The 19111-nt window shown below is 36.8% G+C and overlaps 1 pseudogene; it reads right to left on the reverse strand.

The window, feature by feature from the left end:
• Nucleotides 1-13826, reverse strand: part of LOC128124298 (vomeronasal type-2 receptor 116-like) — a 55960-nt pseudogene extending 42134 nt beyond the window's left edge.
• Between the last annotated feature and the right edge of the window lie 5285 nt (nt 13827-19111).

Below are 19111 nucleotides of genomic sequence, written 5' to 3' on the forward strand. Positions count from 1 at the left end.
CTTTTTTCTTTTTATTAAAATAGAAAAGGGGAAAAATGGTGATATTTTATTTGTACCAAAATGTTATTTGTATGTTAATAAATAAAGTTACCTGGGGGTCAGAACTATTAGCAAGCCATAGGAAAGCTGGGCTTTGGTGGTGCATGCCTTTAAACTCAGAACTTGGTAAGCAGAGCTAGGTAAGTCTCTGTTTGTTCAGGGATACAGCCCGCATTAGATACACACACCAATACCAATCATAGAAGACCTGGAGGTCTGTACAGACAGGCAGTGACGAGGCGGTCATATGGTTGGGTTTACAATCAATGAGAAGGCAGGACAGAAATTGTATATAAAGTCTTTAACACAGGAAGTAGCTCTCTTTTGGAGAGGTAGGACCACCGCAAGAGGAAGGGTAAGATTTTAGCTCTTAACTCTGACCTCTTGACTTTCTTCTCTGCATTGGTTCTGTGTTTCTTATTTAATAAGACTGTTGATTACATCTACATTCCCCCCTCCCCAACCCACCTCTAACAGGATAATTTCATCCTCTCCTCTATCAATGTAAGTTCTCCCATGAGAGCACAGCTAAGTCTGGTACATTTAGATGAGGCAGGACCAAGCCATTACTGGCAGCATCAAGGGTGAGCAGTGTGTTCTACCACAGGTAATGGGATCCAGAAAGCCAGTTCCTACACCTGTTATGGATCAGGATCACACTGCCAGGGCCCCCTCAAACAGACCCAGCTACACAATCGTCTCCCATATGCAGAATTTCTACTCTGGTTCCATGTGGGATCCACAGCTGTAGAGGACAGCTCTTTAAAAAATTTTTGATGTGAATTGAAGGATAATTATTTCACAACATATTTAATTACTTAGTAAGGAAAGCTAAAGAACAACATTAAAAATATAGAAGATATAAAAGAACTTTAAATGCCAATTAATAGAACTGCATTGTTATTTTTCATATTATAATGGAATTACATCATTTTCCCTTGTCTTTTCTCCTGCTAAATAATCCTGAATACCAATTCTTTCTCTATTACAAACTCATGGATTCTTTTTTTAAGTTGTTATTACATATATACATTCAAATATCTGTGAGTACATATCAGGAATATAAATGTATGTATAATTCCTATATATAATATATACTTTGAATAACCTATACATATATTTTCAATTATAACACATAAATTATGTACTATATAATTCATGTATATGAATACATATAAATACACAGTCCTAAATTGTATATGAATAACATTTTGTCTTACAAATCATTTAGTGTGCTCTGCTTCATGGAAGACTTTTTCTTCCTCTGTCAGCTTTACTTTGTTGCCTGTAATCCATGAATGGTTGAGGTCTAATGAGGTTTGCCATTCACATGTGCATTCCTATTGCTGTGTTCCTAGTTCAGTTCATATTTTTTTTATGAAGTCATGTTGATCAGACATTGTGTGTCTCTGTGGGTAATGTGTAACATTCCTAAGAGACATAATCTCACAGCAAACTCTCGGGTCCTCAGGCATTTAGATTCTTTCTGTCTGATCTTCATCAATGAAACCTGAACCTTAGGGGAGTATTTACTGTAAATGTATCAATTGGAACTGGGATCCACAATTACTCAATTTGATTGCTTGTGGCCTTGTATAATTGTATGCATCTGTTTCAATATGGCATATATTTAAAGAGATCTGAAGAATTGACTTAATTGTATATGAGAACAAATATTTAGAATGTTTAGAGACTATGCTATTTTAGTAAAGTGGCAGTTGTAGCTTCTCCTCTAAGATCCAAGACTTCACTAGTTCTTGATTGTTGGTTTGGTTTCCATAACTAGTGTTGGTTTCCCTCTTGACAAGCAGTAATTATGTTCAATTACAGCTAACAATAGCATTTGTGAAACCTCCTAGCCTAGTATATAGACATAAAAGCAAAAGAGTCACCACAGCTAGGACAAAACTCACAGTAGTAAAAGTCTAACAATTTTATACAATTTTGATTTTATTTAATGATGTGGAAATGGAAAATATTTTACTTCATATATTGTATGTATTTGTATGAAACGGTGATGAATTCTGGAGAAATATGTAATAAGAAAGTGGCACATTGTAACCTATTCATGTTTTTTAATGAAGAGTATATACTAAATCAAGGAAAAGCAGTTAATTGGAAGAAGCATTTAGATAAATGATGCTCAAGTGCCTATATTAAAAAGGAACTAGTGGTAGTCAGCTACACTTAAAACAGGTGGAAATGTGACATACATCATATGAGGGCAAATAAGGGATACATGTAGTTAGACATAGTTACTTGTTCTGATTGATTGACATTTGACATTGGGTAAAAAAATATAATTCATAGTAAGTCTACATTCTAACTTAGCATGCAACATATTATTCTATAACTGATGAAATCTTATGTTCATAAAAGATTATGTATACATTTTAAAAATCTCGTATTTTTCAGTATAATTACATAAATTGAATGAAAATATGATACTTTATTGAAGGGCCTTGAGACCTTATGAAACAGATGGATGTTCTTGTACAAATCTGATATATTAAAAAGTTGAATATAAAATAAAATTTTCATCTATATATTTTACCACAGCTATTGAAAGACAAGATAAAATTTTACTAGGGAACACTTTCAAAGTTTAAAACAACATGTGATGAGTACAATTGGAAAAGAGAATATACTTGATGATTTCAAGCAATTTAGAACAACAACGTGAATCTTACAGTCTATATCATAGACGAATATGGTGGGGTGGTGGGACTGGCCATCTTTAATACCAGAAGAGGTGGTGTGAAGCTGTGCATCTCAGAAGAGGAGAGGCAGATGTTGGCAGATCTCTGTGTGTTCAAAATATCATGATATTCACAGAATGTTTCAGACAAGCCCAGATACATACCGAGGTCCTGCTCTTATGAAAATACAACCTGGATTTCAAGTGTGCATAACTCCAATAGCTCCAGTATAAAGAGGCTCTAGGACAATTAGATGACTGTAGACAGAAATTTTCCTGTAAGCAGATGACCGTGTAAAAGCACAAAGGGTCAAACCCATACTCTAATTGCATAACACATATTTTCAGTAGTGATCAGCTGGACTTCATCTTTGAAATTCATGTCTTAATATGAGAACTATGTTGAGTTTTAAACTAGGTTTTGAGAGAGTTATTCCTTCTAGAATGTGGCCTGTTCCTGATGTGATGAACTGAGTTCTTATCTGGCCTCATTAAGATAATATAGCACTTAGGGACAAAAATGAAGCCAAGGAGGGCTACACTAGAAGCCAAGATAGAGAAGACTTCCATAGCCACCATGACCTTCCCCTTGGTGCTGTGGTAGACAGGGAGGAATGTTATCCACACACAAAAGAATATCAGCATGCTGAATGAGAGGAACTTGGCTTCATTGAATGTATCTGGAAGATTCCGTGACATGAAAGCCATAGTAAAACTTCCAAGTGCCAAGGAGCAGAGATATGCCAGTATACCATGAAAGGCAAAATCTGAGCCCTTGTTACACACAAGGATGATATGTCCATGTTCAGCATGAACATCTTGGTCAAGGAAGGGAGGAGAAGTCCCTAGCCATATTCCACAGAAGACAAGGTGGATCAGAATACATATGGGATGATGAAATTTGGAGCCTTTGATATTATTAACCACCTCACCACTCTTCCTTGGAAAAGTAACCTTGAAGGCAATAACCACAGTGATAGCTTTGGCCAACACAGTGGCAAGAGCCACAGTGAAAGCACCTCCAAATACGATCTGCTGTAGGATACAGGTTGCGGTGTTGGGAGGGCCAATAAATAGCAAGGAACATAGGAAACAGACAGTGAGTGTGATAAGCAATGTGTAACTAAGGGTCCTATTAGCTTTGACAATTGGAGTGTCTCTGTGCTTCACAAAGAGTCCAAGAACCACAGTTGTGAGTACGGAGAAGCACAGAGCTGTGGTTGTGAGAGACATCCCTAAGGGGTCCTCATGGTTAAGAAAACTCACAGCTTTTGGGAGGCAGTGTTTCTTCTCTGTCTCTGCATAATGACTCTCTGGACATTTCATGCAATTTTCCATATCTGATCAGAAATGAGGTGAGATTTAATCCAAGCTTAAGTTATCACTTCTTTTCTAAGCCATTTTTCTGTACTTTTTGACAGAACTGCTTTCTACAACACTTTACTTTTTCTCAGGGGCAAAGAAACACAAACTCTGTAGTGAACATTTTCATATTTATACCACCCAACTTCCTTATCTGATATTTCAGTTATTATTTATGTGAACTTATAAAGTGTGTTGATCCAACTCAGCCCTCTTTCCTCTTGCTCCATTCCTCTACTTCTCCCACTTTTACTTCCCAACTTAATGTGCTCTCTTATCTCTTCTTTTGATATTTTAATACTCACTGAATCTATTCAGTGATGCTAGTATTTACATATTATGGGGGCTACAACTGGAATATGTGAAACATTTCAGCATTCACAACCTTAAAGAAAAAGTGATATTCCTCTTTTGGTAGTAGTTATCAATTACTAGTAGATTCTCATACAACCCATCTTCTTTATAGTGATGTAAATTAAATACACCTTACAGTTTTCTCTTATATACCTTCAGGCCTCTTGTGCTATTGGTGTATCTCTTTTGGAAGTTATTAGAATATTGAATTGCAATACATAAACATACTTTATTTCTGAAACCACATCATAATTCATACCACATTATTAATTTGAGTAGTGCAAAAGAGGGAGTTTGCTCTTGAAATTATTTTCATAAAATACACTTCTTAAACATAGGGTCTCAATTTTCTTATCATTATAAATTATTAAATATGCTTCCTGTTTTCTAATATTGACTCTTCTCTGTGGAAGCTTTAGTGAATAGGCATTACTACGTTGTTACAGGCTTGACTAGTGCACTAGTGAAGAGTCATCATTCAAACTGGGGAAAGGACAGAACTATTGAGACAGTTTCAGGGTATAAATTAAAACATTGTTATAATATTCTGCTCTTGAAAATTCATAAAATTCATAATCTTTTATTTTAAATATAAGAAGAGTGATTTATGCATGCCAGATTTCCACTGTCATATTATTGCATGATTTTAAAAAGAAACTCATCACCAGATTTTCAATATTGAATTCACTTTAGTAGAATAAAACTTATTTCTACATATGTTGTAAATAACCTTTCCTTCAGCTATTGTGACACATTGTTATTTCTGTTCTTAGGACCTACTTTCATAGTATAATCTCAGGCTCTGTTATTTCCTTCTCTTTTATGTGGAGGTGTTCATTTTGTTTTAGTTTTCTAAGTTTTAATGGATGATTCACATGCATAACTCCATTCCTTACTAAAGGCACATGATACATGTAATAAAAATTACAGTGTGTGTGTGAATATGTGCATGCATATTCACTAAAAGTGTGTTTCTTTTGAATAACAGCTTGAGAGCACAGTCTTTTACATCTCAGTGTGAGAAATGCATGAAAGAAGTTGCAGAAAGAAAGTAAAAGTCAGAGGTCATGAAATACTTCAAGGGAATAGAAACTTCCAGACACAGCTGGGCAGTTCAATATATAAATTTGAGGTTAGTTACCATGCATACAACATGTGAAAGCTCAGGGCAGACCAAATATCATTATGTATGGAGAGTAGGTATAAAGTACTACACTTAACTAACAAGTTATTTGACCTCATAGCTGCTATACAGGAAAGACACTTGAAACTTTAAGAATGGGGCAGTAGGAATTAGTCTATATTCCATCAGGGACTCCACTCCAAAGAGTATTTGGTAGCAGAAACTGAATTCAATGATTTTTTCTTAATTTTTTTTAACAAGAGAGAAAAGAAGTTAGGTAGGAAAGTAGAAGATTTGGGAGGGTATGAATATGATCAAAATACATAGTATGAAATTCTCAAAGAATAGAAAACATTTCAAAATTCCAAAATTGAAATAAACCTGGTCACAAATTTAGTATTAGGTATGGAAATACTAGCTTTTAAAGATTTTTCTTCCCAATGAAATATGCTGTGAATATGTTCATGAACTATTCTTCTAAATGTAGATTCTATATTCCATTGTAGCTCTTAGGTCTTGGTACAACTCTCAGTAATAGACAGTTGGAACTGCTTTGAGGATATTATTTTATATACTGTTTCTCAGAATTGGAGCATAAAAATGGACATAATCCTATTCATTAAGGAAATTTGAAATTTTATTTATGTTGTACATTTAATAATTATATAGTAGGTATATCAAACACAAATTGCTGATTTTCTGTTCTTGCTGGGAAGAATCATTAATAAAATAACCTATCCTATATTTAGTTGAGTTCTAATCATTATTGAAATACAGTTAGAAAAACATCCAATTTGTGAATTTGATTACTGTGTGTTAAATTATGTGGGGAAATAAAGCATATTGATTAGTACAGAGAATAGGGGTTTCCTGCAGCAAACAATAGCTGAAGTTGATCAGAAATGTAAATCAATTATAAATTTCTGTGCCTACTCTGCACTATTTCAAGACATGGTGATGAACATTTCATATCCTAAATAAGAGAAAGAATACATTTTTCTGACTTCTCTCTAGATATTTTTCAGTTTTTAAGAGAATGCAGTATTCTGTAGAAATATGGAACCATTTCAGTAAGATTTGTTCTTACCTGTCTCATTGGAAACCTCATTGTCTGCACAATGAGTGCAATCATAGCAGCAAACAGCCTTGCCCTCTAGGGAAGTTTTCCTGAATCCAAGACCACAGCTCTCACTGCACACAGAATGAGGAATCTGAGAGAAAATGGGAGCAAAGTTAACAAATTCTCATGGTTTATTGAAAGTCTCAATAATATTTTTAATATCACATAATTAAGTTCCAAGTTTTATTCCTATAAGAATAGAAAAGGAATTTGAGCATCTGTGATCTATGCAAAATTAGTCTGAGGATCATCCCATTATTAGATAGTTTGGATCATAATGAGGTAGGGACAAGTCTGCTGTGGGATGTTCTATATGGCAAATGTGTTGCTCTGATTGGTTGGTAAATAAAACACTGTTTGGCCAGTAGTCAGGCAGGAGGAAGTATAGGTGGGACAAGGAGGAGAATAAAGCTGGGAATTGGAAGGCTGAGAGAGATACTGCTAGCCGCCAAGATGATAAACAGCATGTAAAGATGCCAGTAAGCCACAAGCCATGTGGCAAGGTATTGATTTATATAAATGGATTAGTTTAAGATATAAGAACAGTTAGCAAGAAGCCTGCCACGGCCATACAGTTTGTAACCAATATAAGTCTCTGTGTTTACTTGGTCGAGTCTGAGCGCCTGTAGAACTGGCAGGTGAGAGAGATTTGTCCTGACTGTGGGCCAGGCAGGAAAACTCTAGCTACAGAATTCTGATGCAGGTAGATCATAGAAGACATGACCTAGAAGGTCAAATGGTCCTTCCAGGTGGAGCTTGTCTCTGTGCTTGCTTTCTAATGAGTTGAGAAACTTTTATATCCACCATGATTGTAAGTCTTGCTTGTCAACTTGACAGGACTAATAATCACCATGTAAACAAATTGTTGGGCATCCCTGTGAGTGTTTTTAAAGAGAAGTTTAAAGGGTTCACTCTAAGAGTGAGCATCACAATTCTGTAGGCTATTGTCTCAGAATTGAGAATGAGAAAAAGGTGTTTCGTGGTATTTACTTTTTTCTATTGACTGAGAATATGATGTCATCAGGAACCTCATGCTCCTAGAGCAATAAATTTCCAAAGATAAGGGCTGAAGGTTCATACTGTCATCCAAAAGAAACACTTGCTTAAGTTACATTAGGTATGTATGTATCTTCAGTAGCAGAATAAGAGATAACAGACACACATGCACGCTACAGTATTTCAGTTCAAGGGGTGGATAATTGAAATGATAACTGTTTATCTTCTGTAATTTTAAGCATGGAATCAAGATGAACTACTCAAATTTTAGATACAGTGAAGGAATTCTAATAGAGACATTGTGTATTGGTTTCAATGAAAAGTGGTAATTATAAACACAGATATGTGAGTATGTATTTCCTCAGTGGTGGTGCTATCTTGAGAGTTATTGCAACTTTGAGAGTTGCAGACTTATTGGCAGAATTATTTCAGTGGTTGGGGATTTTAAAAATGTATGACCCTCACCTAATTCCAGTATTCATTCTCTGCTTCCAGTGTGTGGACTGAGACATTTTGTTTCAGGTTCCTGCCCATCTCTCCAAGGATGCCAAACACTGGCATGCCTCTTGAGTATAAAAGACACACAGAAATCCAGAACAATAAGTGAGATAAACTCTTTTTTCAGAAAATCACTTCTGGTGATGGTGTTTGATCACAGCAAGAAAATATAACTTATTCAGCTTTCTATTGTGAATGTAGATATTTTCTACATCAGAGTGTCTTTTGAGACATTACAAGGATTGCATATACCGCTTCTCAGGTGTACTTAATTTGTTTCAAATTGACAAAATTTAAGCTATGCACTACTGAATAATAGCAGATATTTAAAGCTTAAAAACATCCTTTTTTTAGAATCAGGGGATGATAAAGAACTGTCTTCTAGTAGTTATTTTTTTGTCTTTGTTTATTGGGACTTTTACAGTACTGTGATTTAATTTCAAAAGTAGAAGTTTTTATACTGGGGATATATTTGTATTATTATGATAAGTTTAATGCACTGAGATAATATATAACCTACCTCTGAATATCTTTCAGGCCATTGTATCATCTTCTCAGATAAAGTTAACTGTTGACTCTGGGGAGCACTGGGCAAAAAATTTCCTACTTTCACTTTTAGTCCAAGACACTTTGGAAAATTCCAAAAGTTGAGAATATCATACTTATCATCATCTAACTTCTGTTTCCATTCCAAAGCCATGTTGGCTCCCACATGGATATTCCTCAAGAAAGGATGAAGCTGAAAGTGATGCAAGAGGATGTGTTAATGTAGGTCTGAGAGTTTGACCACCAGTGGATTATAGAATAACTCTCAATGTTCATTATCTGTGCCATAGGACACAATAATGTAGGTATCATTGAAGGTAAGCAATGGTGGCCTAAGTTAATGGGATACAATTCTATATCTGAGGAACAGTGAGCCTCAGGAACATCTTCTATACAAACTTAGAAATGGAATCAGGGAGTATTGATTGAAGCAAATCTCAATTTCTTTAAAAGAAAGCTATACCCATTTATACACAAGGTTTATCTCAAAATTCATGGAGTAAAATGTGGGTACTTATGACTAAATAGTAATTGAAAGAAATCATTTATATACTAACAGCTTGGGATAATGAGCTGTCATTCTTTCACTGAGAAAATTCTTAGGGTTCTGGGGTAATCATTACAATGAAAAAACTGTGTAGCTATTTGTGACACAATTTTTATATTCATGAAAATCATTTCCTCTGTGCCACTAGCACCTTATTCCACAGCAACATGAACACAAAGATCTGCACTAACCTGGAAGATAGGATAACACATGAAGAATCTCCTATGGATGGATACACACACACAAACACACACACACACACACACACACACACACACACACACACACACACAAACACACAAACACACACACGTATACATAAGTGTATGTATATACACATATACTATACGTAAAATACTGAAATATGTAATACCTAGTTTGGTGCATCTAAAGACTCTCAAAATTTCACATTGTTGATGCTCTAATACAGTGGAAGGAATATTACCTGCCAGGGGAAGAACACCATGCTTTCCCCATTTCCAAATGGTTGCATTTGTACTTGCTGAAGACTCATCTCATGGAGACTGTGTGCTACAGTATAGACAGCCTTGTATGTATTGTAGCTGTCTTCATTCATTACCGTATCAAATATATGTCTAGGCAGTAATTCCAAGGAAGCATTGGGTTGACAGTTCTCCAAAAGATGACAATCCAGCTCTGAAAATGAGCAATTGAAGAACAAAAACCACAATTTAGGAAGGTAATTGTCTTCTGGGTATTTATTAGGATTAACTGTTTGGATAAAATTTTTAAATTTAGCCACCTGCTCATGGTGCTGTGAAAAAATGAGACTTCCATGGAAAGAATCCAGCAAGAAATAATCAGCGATATTAGTAACATCCCACTCAGAGGTCATGACCCAGACTTTACTCATCAAAATCTGTTGCCCTAGATTGCTCATTAAACCTAGTAGTGAATCATTGTCACCATAAATGATGATAATATTGGCCAATGTTTCCTGGATGATGCCAAGACTTTTCCAGTATTTGTATGAAAATGAATTCCAGGTGCTTTGGATCATTTCTACAAAAGCTATGCAGACTTGATTTTTCTCCATCTTTTCTCTGATATCTGCTAGAAACTGAGTCCCTCTGTGATCATCTGGGATAATCAGACCAATCCATGTCCAGCCAAAATGAAGCATCAAAGAGACCATGGCAAGAGACAGGGTTGTGCTTTGGGGAGCCATCTGGTAGAGAGAAGTAAACTGACTTCGGTCACTGAAGATAGGCTCAAAAGGACCAACAGTGAGCTGAAGAGAAAGAAAGATGAAAACCAGGGAAAGAACAATGGCATTATGCACAATCCTTTTTCTGCAGAAACAGATGGAAATGGTTAGCACAATGATGGTTCACCCTGATTTTAAAGGCAAACTTCTGTGAGAGAAGTTTTCAGAAAATGACTGGCCTATTTTCTATTTTTATTAATCCTCCTTGTTTACTTCAACCTCCCCTTTCTTTTCCCAGTGACTAAAATAGAGGTCCATCTCCAATTGTCTGGACAATTGCCATTTATATCTAACCCATCCCAATATACCTTTTTACCTATGGACACACTTGAAATGTCAACAAAGGAGATCTGCATTTTTTTTAATTTTAATTTATTTTGCAATACAATTCAGTTCTACATTATCAGCCACGGATTCCCTTGTTCTCCCCCCTCCCATCCCCCTCACCAACCCCCCCCCCCCATTCCCATCTACTCCAGGGCAAAGCCTTCTCCACAGCCACAGACTGAGGTCAACCTGGTAGACTCAGTCCAGGTAGGTCTAGTCCCCTCCTCCCAGGCCGAGCCAAACAATCCTGCATAGGCCCCAGGTTTCAAACAGCCAACTCATGCAATGAGCACAAGATCTGGTCCCACTGCCTGGATGCCTCCCAAACAGATCAAGCCAATCAACTGTCTCACCCATTCGGAGGGCCTGATCCAGTGGGGACCCGTCAGTCATTGGTTCATAGTTCATGTGTTTCCATTCATTTGGCTATTTGTCCCTGTGCTTTATCCAACCTTGGTCTCAACAATTCTCGCTCATATAAACCCTCCTCATTCTCGCTAATTGGACTCCCAGAGATCCACCCAGGGCCTTGTCATGGATCTCTGCATCCAGATCCCTTAGTAGTTGGATGAGGTTTCTAGCACATCAATTAGGGTGTTTGGCCATCCCATCACCAGAGTAGGTCAGTTCGGGCTGTCTCTCGACCATTGCCGGCCGTCTGTTGTGTGGGTATCTTTGTGGATTTCTGTGGGCCTCTCTAGCACTTTGCGTCTTCCTATTCTCATGTGGTCTTCATTTACCATGGTCTCCTATTCCTTGTTCTCTCTCTCTGTTGTTGATCCAGCTGGGATCTCCCACTTCCCCAAGCTCTCTTTCCCTCGACCCTTGCCTTTCATTACCCCCACTCATGTCCAGGCTGTTCATGTAGATCTCATTCCATTTCTCTGTCATTGGGCAATCCCTGTGTCTTTCTTGGGGTCCTGTTTTCCAGGTAGCCTCCCTGGTGATGTGAGTAGCAGACAAGTCATCCTTGTTTCATGTCTAGTATCCTGCTATGAGTGAGTACATACCATGTTTGTCTTTCTGAGTCTGGGTTACCTCACTCAGGATGATTTTTTCTAGATCCATCCATTTGTCTGCAAACCTCATGATGCCATTGTTTTTCTCTGCTGAGTAGTATTCCATTGTGTATATGTACCACATTTTGTTTACCCATTCTTCAGTTGAAGGGCATCTAGGTTGTTTCCATGTTCTGGCTATTACAAACAATGCTGATATGAACATAGCTGAACAAGTGCTCTTATGGTGTGGTTGAGCATTCCTTGGGTATATGCCCAAGAGTGGTATAGCTGGATCTTGGGGGAGATGGATTCCCAATTTTCTAAGAAAGCACCACGCCCATCCGCCTGAGCCCCAAGCCTCTTCCTGAGATCTGCATTTTTATCCCATACAACTCCTCACCTGTGGAAATTTGTAGAGCTGAAGCAGTGTTCCAATATGGGCAGATTTTGCCCACGATGGTCCTGTTATTGCAGCAGTTGACTTTCTCTCCTTTTCACAGTTATAATTATAGTGAAGACTCTGAAATCTACTCAGGCCTGTGAGCCAAAAAAGAACATTCATAAGAATGTTTTTCTCACTGTATGGGACATTATAAAAGTCAAATCCCAGAGATATGTTTGGTAAAAGATGAGGGTTCCTGTTGATCTCCTCAAATGCAAATACCAGGGCCAGAACCAACTGGTGTATTTTAAAATTATATCTGCAGAGATTGAAAAAAAAAACATACATGAGGAAATTGCAGACCGCACAGAACTGCTGATTCCAACTACAAAGACTAAGGCACAGATTCCAGAATGCCTGGGTGCAGCTGGGTATATCAGTGTTTGTGGGAACTGCAATGCCTATACATAAGCACAAAGTAGGAAAACTAAAACCATAATCTTGACTGAGACTAAATGAAAGACCTTCAAGGCTTTAAACATATCTCTGAATTTGGCTGCAGCCCTAGAACTTCCAGAGGCCTCAAAACCTTTTCAATGCCAGTCCATGACACAAAAGACAAAGGGGTTTTACCCAAATGTTGGGATCATGGAAATTCCCTGTGATACATCAGTCCAAATGATTGGACCCTGTAGCCGTAGGATGGACTATCTGTCAAATATGTGTGGAAAGTATTGCTAGCTTAATAAAAGAATGCAATCGAGTTAAATGTTTTAAGATCTGATACACATAGTATCTAGGAAAAATGAGGTCTTTCACTGAGGAAAAAAATCATCATCTGCTTAAGGACTGTTTGACCCAATACAATAATCTACTCCTTGCCCCAACTTGAGTTCAGTTCGTCATCAATCCAGGTATCCCTCTGCCTGATGATGACCTACAGGTGCTCAGACAAGACTGTCACCAGGTGAAAGATGAAATCAGCAACATGGCAGATACAATACTTACTTTTAATAAAATTATTTGTGCCTAAAGCAGGAACCTCATCCCCACTAGAGGAACTGATTGATCTAACCAATTATTTCATATGGGGAAATGGAAACTCCACTACTATATACAGGGACTATCAGTTGATATGATTTTACAAGTGGGTATGTCAACTGTGTGATCTATAGAGAAAGATGGCTTCTCACTACTGGAAAAAAAAGACATTAAAAAATCTTGGCCCTCCTAGGGGCTATGCGGCTTCCCCTAGAAATTGTTGTCCTCCATGGGCACACAGTTTAACTCACTGTCTGACAGTTGACACTAAAACTTGTTGATGTTCTGATGAAACATACCACAAAACAGTGCTACCTGAGACTGCAGGGTAAAGAAAGATGGTCAGTACAAAACTATATGTAGCTAGGAGATTTCCTATGTCCTGGTCTGATGCAGTCGGGACAAATCTCTCCCACTTGCATCCCCCAAATAAACACAGAGAATCTTGTATTAATTATAACTGCATGGACTTGGCTCAAGGATTTTGCTAGCTAGCTCTTATATCTTAATTTAGCCCATAACTATTAATCTATGTATCATCACATATTCTGTGGCTTTACCCATGCCCCATTAAATGTTGCTCCTTGAGTGGATCGCTGGTGTCTCTCCCTGCCTTCTTCCTGTCTTTCTCTTTGAAGTTCCTGCTGCCTTCAAGCTGTTTTGCCATAAGTCAAATGGCTTTATTTATTAACCAATCAGAGCAACACATATTTGCTGTATACAGAAAGACATTCCTCCATCACCTATGTGTTGATGGAAGGTACCAGAGGAAACATTCATTCTCTCAGAAATAACTGGCAGGATTCTGGAACAAACCTTCACCAGGCTATTCCTCTGGGTACCGCAAAACTTTCTGAGTTGTTCAGACCAAGGTATGTTATAGATATATGTGACACAAGCATGGCATATCTCAGCCATATACCAGGATTGTGTTAAAGTAAATCGAAAACAGAGAGTTCTCACACAAGAAGGGATCCAAATGAAGAACAACACCCTGTCAAATGTTGGAAAAACTGACATCAACCAAGATCTGGCTTGTTGGGGATGGGAAAAATACTTGCAACTTTCTTAAAGATACCATTTTTGAGTGGTTAGAAGTGTTCCACAAATAGACTAAAAGTCTTCAAATAGTAGCTAAAAAGCTCAGGCAGAAATGGTGCTCCAATTTGGCTTCCTTCAAGCAATAGGGTCCAACAATATCCTGATTTTCATAACCAAAACCCTCTTAATTAATAGCTAAGGCTTTAGACATAGAGCAGAAACTTCACTGTGTATCTAGACCTCAGAGTTCTGAGCTGGCAGAAAGAATGAACAGGACATCAAATGAAACTCCAACAAAATTCTCATTAGAGTCCAGAAAAAGTTGGATAGGCTTCCTGCTTTACTGTACCTCAGTTTATTGTTCCCCATATATGGAGGGATTAACTACCCATGAGATGATATTTGGAAGAATACCCCACCTGCTTCCCAGGCTCAGAGACAAGCAGTTGACAAAAATATTTAATCATTCCCTTATCAAGTCACTAAAGGCATTCCAGTTCTCCACACATGCTATTCACTGAATTTTGTAAGATACCAAGACATCGTCTGTGTCCACCACCAATTTCACTTTTCTTAAGTTCAGTGATATCCTCTGTGTCAAATGAGTAGACAAAGGGACACTGGAGCTAATCTGTTAAGGACCCTACAAGGTCATTCTCTTTACTCCTCTGGTGGTGAATGCAGGTGCTCTTACATCACAGACCCACCAAACACAGATAAAAAAGTGGAAGCCACAGATGCTATTCTCAAATGGAATGTCTCTGAACTATGAGCCTATTAATAATAAGATTTCATTGGTCCCAGGTTCTTGCACTCCCTGCTCTTATACCTCTTACTGAATGTTATGTTTTTCACTATGGCTTTGAATATAGGGTAATAGTCCAAGCCTCACTGTTCTCAGGGCTGGACTGGAGATTGAGGATGACAGATACATGGAACGTGACTACAGACCAGGAGCCTTTATTTCATCTTGACCTTTACTTGCTGATGCCTACTTTAAGTGTTTGACTGTATTGGAGAAATGAAGGACATGAAAGTTCATCTTTTTAGATAGTAGTATAGAGTTTATAATTTTATACATTCCCTGTGGCTTTGTCCTCTAGTTGGCAGCATCAAGGAGGTTTCCATTGTAAAACTGGAAAATCCTAAAAAGATTGATTTAAAAAGATTTAGGTCTTTGGGAAATACGAATAGCCTAAGAAATCAGACTCTATTCTGCAGGTGGGACTTTAGGGATAGTGTTATATCATTCCCATCCAAAATCAGCCAGAATTGCTGGTTATGCTTAGACCATGCCCTCATACTACATAGAAATATGAATTTAACAGACTGTGAGCCCATTGACTGACATACTTACAATGACTGAGGGTAGCCAAAATTAACATTAGGAGATTACAAAGGACAAAGAAATCCAATATCCCAAATTTTTAAGCTTCACATTTTTACCTTTTGGATAGCTGATATTCAGCCTAATGGGATTATTTATATATATATATATATATATATATATATATATATATATATATATATATATATATGTGTGTGTGTGTGTGTGTGTGTGTGTGTGTGTGTGTGTGTGTGCAATATACTGGGCCTCTGGAACTCCTTGGTGGACATATACAAATTGTTTAACACAATGGCTCTTCTAATTGTTTCCAAAATAAGTAGATATGTTTATCATAACTTAGAGGTAATTAAAGTTCCTGTTTCTGAATTTAAAAACAGATTTCTTTGCAGAAATGTTCCTACAAAATTGGAGAGGCTTAGAGTTCTCATGAAATAAAGGAAAGTATGTATGGATTTGGGAGAAACCCAGTTTCTCTTTAATAACTGATCAGGAGCAATTAGAGAAGTATTTAGCATGGTTGTGAAAATGTTTACTCCCCCCTGGTAAACTATTCTGCTATCAGCACTGGGTGGGCATCTAACTCTCATTCTGATTGGATCATAAAATAAATGGTCATGATTTGGCTCATTCCCTGAGAACAGTGGTGAATGTAGCAGTGCCCCAGGACTTAGTAGGCCTCCAGAGCTTAGCACAACTGACTGGATGGTGGAAGTGCCATTCAGCTTGTAAAGCTCAGCAAATGGAGAGCACCACCTGATGAAAATGAAAACAACACACATAGTTTTCAGAAAGACTCTAAATGTATTAAACTTGCTTTTTGTTTCTGTAGTTCCAATTCTAGCTAACTGTTCTTGTTAACTGATGTATTTTAACACAGAACATGTTTTTTGTACTTAAAAGCTCATCCTGAGAAATTCTCCATGGTACCCTGGAATCCTGATCACCCAGTATAGTTGGGGGTTGGCTAAGAAAGGTTTTCTATTGGCTTAAATCATGTTCCAAAATTCTTCTCTGGTGAATATCCTAAACACTAAATTGTATACATGAAACCAGGAATAATAATTAGTTGACATCATCTAGTTATGAGCCCTTTAAGATGCTAAAATAACTGACCAAATAAGACATGTCCTTTGATGCAACAGCAAAAGAAATGTTCCATGAATATTCAAATAATTGTCTGTTTAGAATAAGGGCATGTTCTATGAGAAGAAATTCATTAATTGCATAGTTATTTGAAACACAAAAGAGACCATAAGCCCAAGGTCAGAATATAATAATATTATTCTGCTAAAGGGACATAGAATTATCATAATTCCTAATAATTTATTTTTCAAACCATAGATGAGAACATTGACCCATTTTTGTCACAGAAACCTCTCCTGGTAGGTATAAATTAACAGAGACCTTCAACTGATCATTTTGGAGAGAGTGAGGCACTTGATAATGCTCAGCTTCAGATGAGGAACACACATTTTTCTCAGGCACAGAAATCTCAGTGATCTTCCAGAGGTTGTAGATAATTAAAAGGAAATTATTTTTCCAGAAGAACAGAGTAATTGTAGATACAAATGCATAGTATCAGTGGCACCAGAGCTGCAAAAGGTCACACTAGGAAAAAAACAAAAAACAAACAAACAAACAAAAAAACCTCAAGCATAGAAAAGAGAGTTTTGTGTGAAATCACACGACTAGCCATGGGGATTTTGTTTTTGATACATTTTGTGATAGTCAGTTATTATCAAAGCTTTGAACTCCAGTAGGTTTCCACTGTCCAGAAAAGGCTCCAGTTTTTTGAGTAATACAACAACATAGACAGGTCTCTTTGGTGAGAAAGAAGGAATGTCAAACTGGTTTAACAGGAGGGTTAGTATAAAGGAGAACATACAGAAGGAGTTAGGGGAGGAGTGAATGTGATCAAAACACACTGTACTTAAGTTCTCAATTAATTCCTGAAAGCATTTAAAAACCAACAAGAAAGCAGCCAGACACACCAAAATGATAAATAAAGAAAGGCATGTACTGGAAGGGAAATGGGCACAAAAGTCCTTCATAGTGGAAACCAAGAAAAATAGTGGAAACCAAGTTTTCTTTCCTAACAGAAAGACTTGAATGTGTGTGTTTATGTGTGTGTATGAATGTGTATGTGTATATATATATATATATATATATATATATATATATATATATATATATATACACATATAATGCATAATGCATGCATTTTGAGAATTTCTTACATGTATGCAGTCATCTGAGCACATTATAATCAAAATCCCTATTATATTTTCCATGAAAAGACTGCAGAGGTGCTCAAAGTTTCCAACCACTAAGCAATGATAAGGGGATGAAAACTTCAATCACAAAATCTGATCAGTATTTTTAGATCTCTGTTTTTTTCTATATATAAAACATCAAAAATTATGTCCAGTTCATGTATGATACTAAAATGTGGGTTTTTTGCAACTTGAATGCTTTATTATTAGATTTTTAAAATGAAAAGGCACCAAGATAGGTCTGGAGAACATCGTACCAGTTTCTTGGAAGAGGACAATGGGAGAGAGAAGAAAGACAGCCATGCTTAAGTACTTGAGTTCAGCAAACATGGAGGTCAGACAGAGATGGAGAAGCCACACTGCAGGGAAAATGACTTCAGAGAAAGAGAAAGGGAGCCCAAGATATCACAGAAGCATAGTGAGGATCTGCCCAGAACCCAAAAGAAAGAAATAGAAAGAAAGAAATGAAATTAGGGTTATCTGAATTAGCACTCAACTGTATTCAGAACCAAGTAAAGTTATGACATACTCAAGTACATAAATGTTGTGATCTGAATATTCACTATTATTATACACAAGAAAGTTCAATCCTATCTCCTAATGACTAGTTAAAATTGATTTTGGATTTTAATGTATTTCATGCACATTAATTTTTTAAAAATTTGATTAATGTGAAAAACTTAAGAAATTGGCAAAAATGATGAGAAATAAAAATACAAGATTCTGTCTCTTCATAAATATATTTTAGTAGCCTATGATGTACAATATTGTCAGTGGATGACAGCTGTAGAAGATGGACAGACATATTGAAAGGTTTAGAAATCTAAGAATGTGTTGTAGGAATTATTGTCCCTGCATTGCATAATTTGCACTGGAAATCAGAGATGTCATTATTTATTTATTCAATTACATTAGATACAAGAGTGACATTAGATAATTTAATATTTATTAATCTTATTAGACAACATAATTCTAAAATGAAATCTGAAACAGCATAAATGAACAACAACACTTACTGTATGTGAAAGTCGGTGTAAATGTTTGGCAGATAAGAATGTGGAACTTTGTTGCCTGTGTAGAAAGTATGAACTGGGAAAAATACACCAATGGTTACATCTCCTTCATGGTGAAAATCTTCTTTGATTCTGAAATAACACTCAGAGGAGCTGTAGGCATATGCACGACTG

This window comes from Peromyscus californicus, unplaced genomic scaffold, assembly GCF_007827085.1.
Source record: "Peromyscus californicus insignis strain IS unplaced genomic scaffold, ASM782708v3 Scaffold_4__1_contigs__length_199733344, whole genome shotgun sequence".
NCBI classification, from domain to species: domain Eukaryota; kingdom Metazoa; phylum Chordata; class Mammalia; order Rodentia; family Cricetidae; genus Peromyscus; species Peromyscus californicus.